Source organism: Amblyomma americanum, chromosome 6 (assembly GCF_052857255.1).
Source record: "Amblyomma americanum isolate KBUSLIRL-KWMA chromosome 6, ASM5285725v1, whole genome shotgun sequence".
Taxonomy (NCBI): domain Eukaryota; kingdom Metazoa; phylum Arthropoda; class Arachnida; order Ixodida; family Ixodidae; genus Amblyomma; species Amblyomma americanum.
The window spans coordinates 38,423,565-38,438,516 of NC_135502.1; the positions used below are offsets into that span (position 1 = coordinate 38,423,565).

Consider the following 14,952-nt stretch of genomic DNA (forward strand, 5'->3'; position numbering starts at 1 on the left):
AGGGGTGCACAAGCCGGAGGGGCTTCCACCATCACCGCGGCAGCGGAGCAAGTCAGGAAGGAAGGAAGGACGATCAAGGGGGGAGGGCAACCGATGAAGCCGTTGTTTGTCGGCGACGGAGAGGAGGAAGGCCCGGCCGCAGGAGCTGAGGCGAGAGGAGGATGCGCGGCCACGGCGGTGGCGGCGGCCTTGGCCGGCGTGCCGCTCGTCTGCCCCGGCAGAAGAGCATTGCCATCGGCCAACAACACGGAGGATATCTCGCTCGGGGCAAGGGACCTGCCACGGCGGTCCGCATTGAATCGGCCGCAGCGCGCTGGCGTCCGGTCATCGCCGCCGTCATTGCCGTCGCAGTGCCGTCGCTCGACGTTGACCCTCCTCCCGGAACTCGGGGGCGCCGGGAGTGGGCTCCTTTTAGTGCTTCTTGTTCTGCTGCTACCGCAACCGCTACTGGTTCCGACGCGTCACGACCCCCTACTCGCCGGGCAGGTGTGAACGTACGTAAGAGACATTTGCACTTCGCTTCCGCGGCGTATTCTGCGTCGATTTTGGTGATGAGGGGGATGTCTGCGCCGGTCGCTGTCTGCTGTTTGCGCCGGAGATGAGGCATCATCTGATACGACGCCTGATCGTGACGGTCCGCTAGGCATTTGAAGCCCGCGTGAGATTAAGAAGGCGTGTGCCTCTCTTGATTATATATGCTAACCCTTAAAATAAGATCATTATGGAAGCCAGGAATTGTAGAGAGTTTGCCTCTCTTTTCTTTTTTGCGCAAAATGTGCAAAAGCGAAGAGAACTATTGCACGAACTGTCTCGGGACCAGGTATTGTTAACGTGCCTGCAGGAATCCTGAGCGTTATACCGTCCGGAAAAGGATTACACTGCAATTCAGCGATGATTCCTGCAGAATTTCAAACGAGAGCTATATACGTCGGCAGTCGCTGGAAAGTTTGAGATGCGGGACAAAGCACCAACGCCGCGGGTGCACACCAGTGCGCGCGCCGCCGGCACTGTTAAGGGCTTCTAATTTTCCGCACCGTCTGAAAAGGGTCCAGTGAGGGCAGCCAACTATAGCCTGCGTTCGTGCTCGTCCTCACCTCGCTACCGCGTCGCAGCGGCCACCGCGGTCGGGTTCATGTCCACTCGCCGGTTTTACACGCGTTCATCTTTCGCTCACTTTATTTTTACGCGGCGGGCCCGACCTAGGCCGCGTAATCCTTTTCCGAGAGGCCCGGGCAGGGTGCCGATGAACCTGCTGTGATGGTGCGTTGCTAGGTGAATGGTTTACTATGGGGAAATGCCTTGGGCGGTCGCACGCTGATGCTGCACTGAGGTCACGGCCTACTCACGCTTCTTGATGTACGCCGGAAACAGATTGCCGTGTGCGGCGGCGCTCCGTCCTGGTACACAAGTCACGACTCTCAACTCGGCGGTCAAGGTGACTGAAAAGTATTTGCGTCTTTAGCGAGAAGTGAACAGATTAGCCTCCGAAGAAATGATGGACCACCAGCTCGCACAGGCCTCCGCCTTTGCAAGTTTCATCTCTAGAGGCGTCAGGAGTCAGAAGTTGTGTATTCGGAACCTAACTAGATGAACTCAGACGCAGCGAGGCAACACGTATCGTTTTACTGTGCGTACAGAAACACACTGTGCGGGTGTTCTTGTACTGCTCTTGCTTATGTTTCCTGGTTACTTCGTGAACGTCGCCAAGGGATTATACCTGCCCTAACTGCTTTAAAAATATATGAAAGTTGTGCGGGCACAAATATAATTATCGACTTGAAAACGCAGCTCTAGCAACGCGTTTTTCCTCCATGATTTCATCTTAGGATTTATTTCTCGTTTGTTCTAGATTATCAGCTGACGTAGTTTAATACAAATACTATTAAAGCGAGTGTCTCTCGCTATGCTCCGTCCGCAAGCTATGTTGCACTTAGCTGGCACTATGGTGGCCATGTCAAACTCATGACGTAGATGGCCAATATTACAGCTACAAACTTGGAAGGTCACCACGCGTAACGTAGAGAATGTAAAGTTAATGAAGTGTGGGGGGAATGCAACTGTCCGTATGCAAGTGCTTCAGAGCTTGTAGTTAGCGGATGAATGTTTGATGGTAGGAGAGCTGCCATGGCACCTCAGCGCAGAGTTAACCTGAAAGTACAGCGGTTAATCGACGCGTTAACGTCGAGGACAGTCGCAGTGAAATTAGACATTTGACGGAGCTCGGTAATATATACAATATACAACGTCTTTGAGGACCCCTTTTTTGCTTGTAATGCGTCATGCCTTGAAGGTATGGATGCATGAAAATGAAATGTCATCGAAACGGTACTGATAATTAGAAGATACTCTATTCTGCCAAATTGCGTTTCCCTTTGGAGATTTAGTCTTCCGGCACTCTTTGCTTCTACCTCTATTGTGAGTGCCACTGAAAGTAATGTAAAAAGAAACACAACTGTGTAAGAGAAAGTAAGCCTTACGAATGGAAGGCTTTTTGAATGTCAGTGGAGATAAAACAGCGCTATGAGCGTTGACGTTGATTGTCACAGGAGGGTGCAGTGGCTGTTACTTGTAGTAATTGCGGATTTATGATGCCTCTGGGCGGGTGGTTTCAATAATGTGAATCACTTCAGCGGCACATACTTACATGCAAAATAAAAGAGAAAAGCGCAAGTGAAAAATGCCTTGCGGTAAGCAGGATGCGAAGGTGATATGAGGTATATATGGCAACCTTAAAGCTGCATAACAGGTTACTGGTTTGTAACCTCGCAAGATGGATATGAACTGCAGCTGACATATCAAGAGCCCAAGGGTGTTATTTCCAGCACATATCGCCAGGAAATACTCTTAAACTCAGTTGGCAGGCGCGTTGCGAGCCCCACTTCCGCATTTTTGACAGTTTCGAAAACGCGTGCTTTTAAAACTCATGGATTTTTCTAGAACACGCATAAATCATCTACACCCCACAGGTCAGCGCTTTTAAGCAGCATCCTATATGCTGGTGTAAAAAAACAATAGCAGTAGTTTTTTTGTTGCAGTTCTTCTATTCCAGCCCCTCATTTATTTCTGCACTCCTGCTTTCCTGTGTTTTAAGGGGAGCAAATAAAATAAAATATAGCGGAGTCTTTTAGCCTCTGTGCCGGTGCTGTCGGAACGCTTTCGCGTACTAACGAAACTCTTATGCTCCCGGAAGCATAAGCATGGCCTTTCTCAGCGCTCCTAGGGTGCCGCAGGGTTCGTTAGCAAACACTCGATAAGCCAAGCACTAAGGCAGAAAACGCATGCTCTCATTACAGAAACCGATGGATTCTCAGTAGAATAGGCATTCGAACCTTGCACCATTCGTACCGCATACGAGGCTGATGCTTCACAACTCTACCTTCGTTGCAGATCACGGTTCACTGCACGTTACCGAGGCAGTCGCGTGCTTTCAGACACACCTCTGAAAAAAAAAAAAAAAGATTGATTGTTGTGGTGTTCGTAAAAGCGTTCGTAAAAATCGCGCACAACGGTTGCTCTTCAATATCTCGCCCTTACACCTATGTGTGTCTGGCGCATGTTCCGTCAACCCCGCCAACGCTAGGACGCCTTCACCGTAGCAAATCGGATTGTATACGCCTCTAACGAGAGACCGCGGGCGTGTATGACATAGGAGACACACTTTGGCACGCCCGCTCCTCACGAAGCAGCATTGTTCGAAGCCGGTAGCGCGTGGTCTACTTTTGGCGCGCGCCGGCGGCGTGATCCCGGGACAGGGACGCGTCGCCGCCTCGTGCAGCAACAGCAGCAGCAGGAAGAGCAACTTCCACCGCCGGAGGCCGACCTCCGCAACCGCGCTGAACGAGACCACCGGCGAGAACGCGACCGCACCGACTGCGGGCCACGGCCACCGTTCGTTCCGAATGCAGGGGAACGCTGACCGGGAAGGATTACGGACTTTATGGCATTTGTAATGCGCGCGCACTGCTCGGCCTCCAGCTCGCTTCCTGGAGGCCTTACGGAACCAAACGCAGGTGAAGGCAAAGGACACTGGGATGCGGTAGAGTCAAAGAACAGGTAGCTGAGAATACAAAAAGAAACTTCGTGCTGGCCTGCGTGTACACGCGTAAAAGAGAAGCCGCACACGCACGGAAAGTCAACAGCAATAAGGTATGGAAGCTATGTGCACCTTTTTTCATTGTGCTTTTTGGAAGGGACCTGCCCATACAACACGCGAGACATCGAGGCAACGGCAGACACACAGTAAGGGCTACACAATGCGGCTGGAACAGTACGCAAGAATGGACACGAGTGGAGAGGCAGGAAAAGAACCCGCTGAAGGGGCTTCGCTACCTGCGAAATAAACGTGCAGTGGGCAGTCAGCGCCCGCCCCGCGCCCGTCACTTAGGTCTTCTTCCTCCCGCGCGGTATGATACTTAATATGTTTCATCCGCAACTAGCCGAAACCGCTACTATAGTAATGGCGACGCAAGGCAGACAGGAAGTGATCGATAGTAGCAGTAGGAAAGACGGACATCATATGTGGGAGCCGGAACGTAAAGTTATTTTTTTATGTGGTCGCGTCTCTTTCAGTTAGTGTCTTCAGCCATCCTCACCAGCGCGGTTTTCGTCAAACTCTTCGTTTCAAGACCCGACTAACAGCAAGAAAGAAAAACGACATAAATGAGTAATGGGAGACTTAATAATAATAATAATAATAATAATAATAATAATAATAATAATAATAATAATAATAATAATAATAATAATAATAATAATAATAATAATAATAGCTTTTTGGGGAAAGGAAATGGCGCAGTATCTGTGTCATATATCGTTGCACACCTGAACCGTGCCGTAAGGGAAGGAATAAAGGAGGGAGTGAAAGAATAAATGAAGAAAGAGGTAGAGGGGCCGTTGTGGAGGTCTCCGGAATAATTTCGACCACCTGGGGATCTTTAACATGCACTGGCATCGCACAGCACACGGGCGCCTTAGCGTTTTGCCTCCATAAAAACGCTAAAATGAAAGAGACTTTGTCAGCTTTCATTTTCATTCTCTGACTTTTGCGCGGTCCGGTTTCTGTGGATCGCCGCCCATTCGTAGCCTACGAATTACGTCGTCTCGACATTCTTTGCCTGCACAAATTTCCGGGTACAGTAGTGTTTGCCGAGATTTTTTTTTTTCCATCTTCAGTGCGTAAAGAGGAAGATGAGCTGTGGAGGCAAGCAATCGCAATCATTGTGCTTGGTAGCGTCGCATTTTATTTGTTTTGGTTTATGTAAAAAAAACAACTCACTGTTGTTTTGTAATGCTGATAGCCAAGGTGCAGAAGCAGTGGAAGTCAGAAGAGTGCGCTCGGTTTTCTTCGCTGCATTTATTCTCTGGTTTCTGGCAAAGGTTTTCCGTAGCAAGTACAAGCGTACTGTAACTGAGCTGAGAGAAGATTCCTACCGTTTACGATGTAACTAAACTCAATAATAATAATAATAATAATTGGTTTTGGGGGAAAGGAAATGGCGTAGTATCTGTCTCATATATCTTTGGACACCTGAACCGCGCCGTAAGGGAAGGGATAAAGGAGGGAGTGAAAGAAGAAAGGAAGAAAGAGGTGCCGTAGTGGAGGCTCCGGAATAATTTCGACCACCTGGGGATCTTTAACGTGCACTGACACCGCACAGCACACGGGCGCCTTAGCGTTTTTCTTACACAAAAACGCAGCCGCCGCAAACTCAATAGCGGAAAAAAAAAAAGTTGTCAGAAGAAACTTTGCAGCCGTGATTCTAAGCTAGGGTTATTAACGAGCTGTAAATCATTTCTTTCATCAACGCGATTTTCTTGAATTACAGTGGTCCTATGCAAATCTCCATAATTTCTAAGAAACACGCAGGCTTTCATTTAGCAGGCACCCGCAAAATGTATTTACGTCAAGTTATCTGCGAAATCGCGCGCTGACCGGGAATGACGTCTCAAGCTAGCCCACAGCGAAAGTGATTGCTGAAAGTGGCCTTTTGAAAATGCAAATTCCGTACTTTCAACGGCGGCCTCTAACAGAGAGAGGTAGATGGGCGCTGATACACGCGCTTAGAGTTGGAGTGCTGCCCAAACAAACGGTATGCTTCCGTCCGTCTTTGAGAAACCGACTCGAAACGGCAAACAAGGAAACGTTGATAAGAAGGCAAGCAAACAAAAACACGTTCCGATGCATTCTGTTTGCTTAGCACGTCGGTTGCATATACACGAGGCACATATTTCAGCAGAGATAAATTTTAAACGCTCATACCTTCTGCTTATCGGCACGCACCGATTTTCTCGTCACGTGCGGTAGATTGTATGCTACAAGAAGCATACTTAGAGGTAAAAGCACCTCGGAAGATTTAGGGAGAACACCTTTACGTGCTCTTATCGCTAAACAGGCTTTAGACGCGACCGTCGTGCGTCATGGTCGTTCCAAACCTCTCCCGCATTAATGCAGCAAAAAGAAGGCCGTTCACTGGACAAAGCCAAGATAGGCGACGAATTTTATCCTACGGCGAAATAGCTGAATTTTCTTCGGCTGTTTTGCATGTTCGGATGGAGTAAAAGCTTTTACACTGTGACCAACCTTGGAGCCATAAGGTCGGCAATCATTATCACGAGTTAATAAGTGACTGAAGGTAACTGAATTGACTTCCTTTTAGGCAATGGTTAGTTTTCCTGTCAAATGGATATCGCAAAGCAGCTTCACTAGAAAGCTAATTTCTAAAATAGCTTTTGTAAAGAATATTTCATCTTAATATTGTTTTCGTTTTCGGAGAGCTGGCAGTATGCAAAGCGATTATGTGAGCTCGAACGTTGGTTATGGAATTTCCCTTACTAAATTGACCATGTAGTATTAATATCTTTTTATATTCAATTAGCAGCCTTGGAGCAACGACTTTACAAATACGCTTTGGCCTCGGCGCAACTTTTTGTGAACTGCCCGCCCAATGCAGCGTGTTAAAGCTTAGAAAGTTCCCAGGCAATTTGCTAACTACTATTGCGCGTGTAGAGCGGCTGCTTGCCTGTTCGGCAGTTACCGCGAATGTTTTGGTCTTCCTTATGTATATATGCAAAATTTTATTCCTGGATACCCTGAGCTGTAAGGGGCTTCGGCGCACAAGTTCTGCTGTTTGCATTTTTGTCTCCGCCGCATGTTGCGAGTTTGTGCAAATAATTTCTATTCCTTATTCAAATAGCCTGTTTCTAAGCTTCCGAAATCATCCGCTTGCCTTTGCAAATAAGAGTGACCTCTGCTGCTCGGTTTCTCTCTCGTGTAAAATCCTTGAAAAAAGTGGGTATCTGACCCCACTTCAACGCAGACCAAACACATTAGCCATGGCGCTCTTCAATAGATCTGCCCTTTCGCTATTAAGATGAAATCGTCATCACTATCAAGGATAAGTAAGACGCTGCTGCTCTAACGTCCCCGGCAAAACAAGCTTCAACAAAACTTAAGTACTATCAAAACATTGCATGCTAGTTAGGGCAGGAATTTTCACTCGTTCTTGGGACGGTACGCATAACCTATGCGAGGTTATATAGGTTACATACGATTTAAAGAAAACCTTGCGCAACGGCTCAATGTTAAGGAGTTCCGCTGCAGAGAAGGGGATCCCAGGTTAGATTCCTGGCTATCGGGTCCACTGTTCTATGAAAAAAAAATTGAAATTAGTCGAAGAACCTATATATTTGCGTTCGTAACCAAATCTAGCCGGGTCGAAATTAGGCGAGTGAATCCCTGCCCTCTCGTATCCTCTCGTGGAGTCTCCCGCGGGTAGTACTTTGCAACAATTTATTTTCCGAATGATTGACTTTCCATTTTGCAATTGGCAGCTGCTAGTCATGACGTCATGAATGATAGCCAGCAAGTGATGTTGTTCGTCACGGATGTATCCAATGAAGTGCTGACCACTTGCATGCATGCAAAACAATTATGGAGAAAACGACACTCACAAAATACGTCTGTTGAACACGCTTATCATTTTCCATATAGGATACATTGTGCGTGCGATTAACTATGCGCGTACAAGATCCATACCAAACATATGTGATACAGTAGTGGAAAAAAATGATTAATTCTTCTCGAAGTCAAAGCAAGCTCATGTGGTATGGCATAATTCGTATAACGCGATTCGCTGCCTCTTAGCTGTGCGTCTAAATAAAACTTTTGTTCCAAAAAATACTATGGGCAGTTCGCTCCTGCACAAATTAAATTCATTCTATGTTCACCCTCAGGTCTGTTCATCCACGTAAGAAAAATCGGTTTCGGAGTAATACAAGAAAAGTCTCAAGGGCTGCTACAATCGCGCTTCTACACTTATTTCTCCACAAGTATCTGACAGATTCAAGACGCTTGTCTTTCAGATAAGGCGTGCTGTTGGCGAGAAACTACGCCTCGAGATTGGAGACAACGTTCTTTGCGTTCTTACTGTTAAGTTAAAGAACTCTCGAATTTTAACCATGGTGCCTTCATCTCGATTATATATGAAGGAGTGATTTTGGAGAAGACTTCAGGAATCACAGGCATGATGCGCCGGCCAACGATTGCCGTAACCCCACTTCGCGCTTTCACAACACAACTGTCCTTTTGAACCGTCATTACTTGGTAGTTGCTGCGGAATTATTGCTAACGGTATTCTAAGCCACATTTGATGTCCTGAGGCTCATCCTACAGGAGAAGGAGGAAAGAATTCTTATTGTCCAACAGAAATGGCCTTCCCCCACCCCCCTCAGCACTAAGCCGGGGAGGCAGGAGGCACCGCTTTGATAGATGCTGGCCGGGAGGTCCTGTGTCCCGGCGGCCTCTTCAGCCAGTCGGATGAGCCGGAGCTGGGGCTCAGGGTCCGAATTACGCAGCAGGGTCTCCAAGGATTCTTTAGAATCGATATTTCCTGTGCTTTCATCAGCGAGGACAGCGACAGAGACGATAAGCAATATCTCGGCCAACGACGAACTATTTCACGCTTTTTCTCGATTAAGTTGTCGAAAACGAGTTCATATCGGTGTAAAGGTGAGCTCATCCCCAGAAAGCGGCGACATATACTGCCACGGTACGGGCAAGCAGCGGGAGATCCTCGGGGTTTGCGAACTCCACTTAGGCATGGGGCAAGCTTTAAATGCAGCCCGCTATGCAATCAACGGGACGATTCCACGATTATGATTGAATGTCTCCCCTCCCCCGTTGCTGGCTTCCCGCGTAAACCGGCTGCCAGGCGAGGCCGTATCATGCGTCCGAAGCTCGGCTGCTACCCGGAAGCAGCCAAGAGATGCTCCTCTCCCCTCCCCCTCGCCCTCTAGCCCCGTATATAAACGGGAGCTGCAGCAGATTGCTCCACATGCGCGCAATTACGCGGGTGCCTGTCGTAAAGAGAGATAATGGCACGACCTGTTCATTTATCAGCACTTTACGCAAACAACTCTGAGTGCTATACTTTATGACGGCCAGGTCTTTGTGCGAGCTTTGTAGTACACCTGTCTTGGTCATAAATTGTTCTCCCTGTATTTTCCCCCGCTCACTAGTGCTCAATTTTTCTTTTTTTTTTTGCGCTGTTTCAAGAGTCGAACCACCTTTAAATCCTTCTATTTATCCGCAGTTCTTCTGACTGTTCCGCCAAGATTCAACGTTCACCTTGAGCGTATCGTGACTGTTTGCAATTAAGAAGTAATTAACAGGTCGTAGATTAGAGAGCTTGTGTTGCGCTCTTTTTGTCCAAAGAACGAGATATATTATTCCCTCTTGTAGAAGTTCCGTGCAGCAGTGATGAAACTCACAGGGTGGTTACGGGTTTGCAACTCGGGTAGTCCACAATAGCTCGCTTGTAATAGCGAAAAAACGGCGACATATTAAAGTTGATATGTTAGAACATCCGCCTCGTACGCAGGTGGAGCTGGGTTCGTAGATGGGAATGAAGACATATTAGGGTCGATAGATTAAACTGGATACGCTGACCACTAAGGCACCGCTGCGTTGGCCTAGTTGTTACGAATGTGCCTCACATGTGGCAGGAGCTAGGTGGAAGGTGCTGAACTTGTAAGTGAGAGGTGCAATTTACTGGTGAATGCCCGGAGGTGGCAGGTGCTGGAAAGTGCGGAGGGTGTGGGGTGATATTTGCTGGGCCCGAAAGTAGGAAGCACATTTTTGCCACTGGGTGCCCGACGTTGGGCTTGCGGATGCCGTAAACGGCATCCCCCGAGGGAAGAACTGATGATGATGGTGAATTTTTATGGCAGAAGGGCAGTTTTGGCTGAATTGCGCCATGGCACAAGGTATCTGCGTTTACACAATGTGGGGTCAATGACCCATTCTCCGAGCATTTCGACCTAGATAAGACGAGCACCAGCCAGGAGAAAGCATGTGCCCATTGTATCACTGTTCTGGTGCCACTGTGCCAGATTGAACCCCGCACCTCCCGCATGCGCGGCAGATGCTCAAACCACTGGACCAACGCTGCGTTTCTGAGGAAATAACTAACAACTGCTAGCGCTGTAAATGTTCAAGGAAGGGGCAGGCACGCACGTGACTATTCGGTGTGCAAAGCGACACAGAATGATAAAGCATGCAGGAAGGCGCGTGGCAGCGATTTTTTGCTCGAACGCTCAAGTACGACGCCATCTGAAGGAAAGCATGCAGTGTGATCGAGCGGTTATGCCTTCTGGGCCGTAACATTTTCATGAAGCTATGGAACTGAAAATATGTTGAGTTAAAATAATAGTATAAAATATTTCATTACTAGACGCACTTCCCTTTCAGAGAAATGCGAGGACAATGTTTGCTTGTGTTTGTGTTGGGTTTAATTAAGGGCACAAAGGCAGCTAAGGCCATCATGCCCCAAGCACAAGTACAACGTAAAGGTACATTCTTTATTTAGACAGGATGTCGTTCAGTGTTCTTCGCATACAATAACGGTGCTTCTAAAAGCAGTTGTAACATCTAAAAAAGTTTTCTCCATTGAGAAACAGACTGGCAACATGCTGTACGCCTCCGCGTGCACGTTGCGTGCCCCATAAATTCCGCACGGAATCTATGAATTTCTTAAAAGCTAGCCTCCTAAGTAGTTCAGGAAGCAAAAGGGGGGAAAAATTATACCAACTTGCTCAATGGAGGAGCAATATGCGTGCGATTTTATGGGTTTCCAGCTCTGCAAGCGTGACACCGCATATGCATATTAGCGTTTTAGACGCAGTTGCACACATGCGGTGTTAGGATTAGTCAAGGTGTTGCCGTAGCAGTACCTTGAAAACTGATTGCATAAAGGCCAGTGTAAACTGGATTAACTTAATGTTAGTTACCCTTCTAGCACCAAGACAATTGTTCCATCGAGGTTTTGAGATAAGTTGCGTTTCTAACCGAAGAGAACACCGCACAAACTTTGCTTGAAAAAAGAACTGTCAAGTAAAAAATAAACAGGCACGTAACTTACTCCGACCTGGAATTCGCAACACGTGCCCGACGCGTTCTTTCGTGCTGCCCGAGGCGATTCGCGGCATTAAAGTCAGTGCGTTGATAGAACCAGTTGGCATCGAAATCTTGACTTGGGAAGTGATAACGTCTTCGCATGTGACGTGGAAACGACCAACAGGCCTGACACGTGTGCCCTACAGGCGACCCGCAAACACTGATACGTGCTTGGGGGGGTGGGGGGGGGGGGTGCTGCTAGCCAAATTAGGCTGAAACGTTCCCGTGCGTGTGCCAGCCTGTTTCTGTTGCTACTACTTAAAGGTGCGTTCAGACGAGCGTACCGCATCGCGGACGATCAGCGCGGACCGCCTGCCACGTGACTCAAACGTCACACTTCTGAGTGACCTTGAGCGTGCTGCGCCCATTCGGACACTGCGTCGGACGTTTACGGTCTCTCAGATGAATGTTTGCGTGACGTAGTAGGTGGTCCGTGCGGATCGTCCGCGATCCCGTACGCTCGTCTGAACGCACCTTAAAGGAAACGTTTAGTCCCGCCAGGCCGCGCTTATCGTTCCTCTGCCTAGCTCCAAGTAAACTCCGTGCAGTTTTCGCATTCTGCGCTCGCGCGCATTCCACTGACTATCTTCCCAGTTCCAGCATTCCATTCGCGTGTTGAAGCGGTGTCCTACGGTGGTTTTATGGCTTATGGGTTTATGGGGGTTTAACGACCCAAGGCGACTCAGGCTATGAGGTACGCTTTAGTGAAGGGCTCCCGAAATTTCGACCACTTGGGCTTCTTTAACGTACACTGACATCGCACAGTACACTGTCCTCTAGAATTTCGCCTTCACTGAAATTCGACCGCCGCGCCCGTGCTACGGTGGTTTTTTTTAATTGGTTTTTGGTGAAAGGAAATCGCGCAATATATGTCTCATATATCGTTGGACACCTGAACCGCGCCGTAAGGGAAGCGATAGAGGAGGGAGTGAAAGAAGAGGTGCCGTAGTGGAGGGCTCCGGAATAATTTCGACCACCTGGGGATCTTTAACGTGCACTGACATCGCATAGCACACGGGCGCCTTAGAGTTTTTCCTCCATAAAAACGCAACCGCCGCGGTTGGGTTTGAACCCGGGAATTCCGGATCAAACCCGACCGTGACGGTGGTTTTATAACAAAGAAATGATCCGACGATGTATTTAGATTCGCAGAAAGAAATTGTGGTGGCATAGGCAGCTCTGACAGTATTGCTTCCGAATTGTCGCCATTTAGTGCTCGATTAGACGGCAACCCTCTCATTGAATTTGTTCGACATGTCACGTGGCATACCTTGGGCCTTTGTGACATACGTTGGCATAATAATAATAATTGGTTTTGGGGGAAAGGAAATGGCGCAGTATCTGTCTTATATATCGTTGGACACCTGAACCGCGCCGTATGTGAAGGGATAAGGGAGGGAGTGAAATAAGAAAGGAAGAAATAGGTGCCGTAGTGGAGGGCTCCGGAATAATTTCGACCACCTGGGGATCTTTAACGTGCACTGACATCGCACAGCACACGGGCGCCTTAGCGTTTTTCCTCCATAAAAACGCAGCCACCGCGGTCGGGTTCGAACCCGGGAACTCCGGATCAGTAGTCGAGCGCCCTAACCACTGAGCCACAGCGGCGGGTGCATACGTTGGCATCGGTACGACATTCGCGTGTAAAAAAAAATAAAACGCCATAACTGGGTAGTTTTCTCTTGCTAATGAGTAGGATTGAACGTTCTTAGCCGTGTCTTCAAGAAAAACAAATTGCGAAACCGGAGCATGTTCTTATACCTATGACTGAAGAGTGAAATTTCACGCTCATTGTGACACCTCCCGCTATAGTGTCATTCACGCTAGAGGTGCTCAGTGCAGGGAGGGAGACTGAAACAGAGCTATGTCACAGGTGAGCAATTTTGCAAGGCCTCTTAAAGATCTCTTTCGATTTGAAACTGTCGCTTAAACAACACGTTCATAAGAAGTGCATATCGCCTTCCAAACAACACGCGTAAAGTAGTCAAACAGTGCAAGCAGACAGCGTATTATTTTTTATAATTAGCATGCGATTCGGTAAGAGTTTCTACCGTGTCTTTGCTCGTGGTACTTACAAAGGATCCCTTGCCACGTGCAGTGCTTGTATTCTCGGCGATAACTTTGGTGCAGGTGGGCTTCCTACCGACGTCGGTCTATGCAAAAAGAAAAGGGGAAATACCCCAGGACGGTCCGGTACGGTATCAGGAATACCGAGTATTTCAGCGAAGCCCACCAATAATTAAAAAAGGGCTTTGGAGATATAAAGAATGCTTTTGCGGCATATATTAATGCCAGAGCTGGCGCAGATCAGAAAACAGGTGCTGTGGTAAGCCGACAAAGATTTCAGCTTTATATGACTGCATTGCATTTTCGCAAGAAAAGCCTGCAGATTTGAACTGCGTAATTACGTCCACCAAAAGTTCGTGAAATTTGCATTGATGGCGAAAGATAGGTTTTATGTGCATGCCGAAGGAGTGATACCTGCGTAAATAGCGCCTTAATACCTAAACATCAAGACGCTGGAACAGGATTCTGCTTCATCTCCTTCCTCTGAGAGTATGCATAACTGGAATTTCATCCGGCGATGTTCCTAACGACACTGGCTTGGTTTGGTTTGGTTTATGGGGGTTTAACGTGCCAAAGCAACTCTTGCTCTGAGGTACGCCGTAGTGAAGGGCTCCGGAAATTTTCACCACCTGGGGTTCTTTAACGTGCACTAACATCGCACAGTACACGGGCCTCTAGCATTTCGCCTCCATCGAAATGCGACCGCCGCGGCTGGGGTCGAACCCGAGTCTTCCGGGTCGGCAGCCGAGCGCCATAACCACCGAGCCAACGCGGCAGCTTCGACACTGGCTTCACCTGCGCGCCTTTCGAAAGTCTGCCATAGCAGTTGAGATTATTTTTTGATGCAGTGCCAGAGAAAAGTGCGATACATATGCTAATGGCGCGGCGAACGAGGACAACAGTAGAACACGAACGAACACGCCTTCAAGAATGAACCAACTAGTCCAAGAAACAGTATTACTTGAGCATAGGCTAATACTCGGCTCTCTTCTTTATTCGCTGTTTTTCCTTTACCCGCCGCGGTGGCTCAGTGGTTAGGGCGCTCGGCTACTGATCCGGAGTTCCCGAGTTCGAACCCGACCGCGGCGGCTGCGTTTTTATGGAGTCAGAACGCTAAGGCGCCCGTGTGCTGTGCGATGTCAGTGCACGTTAAAGATCCCCAGGTGGTCGAAACTATTCCGGAGCCCTCCACTACGGCACCTCTTTCTTCCTTTCTTCTTTCACTCCCTGCTTTATCCCTTCCCTTACGGCGCGGTTCAGGTGTCCAACGATATATGAGACAGATACTGCGCCATTCCCTCTCCCCCAAAACCAATTATTATTATTATTATTATTATTATTATTATTATTATTATTATTATTATTATTATTATTATTATTATTATTATTATTATTATTATTATTATTATTATTATTATTATTATTATTATTAT

The 14,952-nt window shown here is 47.9% G+C and overlaps 1 protein-coding gene across 1 annotated transcript in view; it reads left to right on the forward strand.

The window, feature by feature from the left end:
* The first annotated feature begins 225 nt into the window (after positions 1-225).
* Positions 226-14,952, forward strand: part of LOC144136633 (dermonecrotic toxin SPH-like) — a 44,197-nt gene continuing 29,470 nt past the window's right edge. Inside the window, exon 1 of the mRNA XM_077669133.1 lies at positions 226-494. The gene's annotated coding sequence lies outside the window, so the exon portion shown is untranslated. The remainder of the gene's footprint in view (positions 495-14,952) is intronic.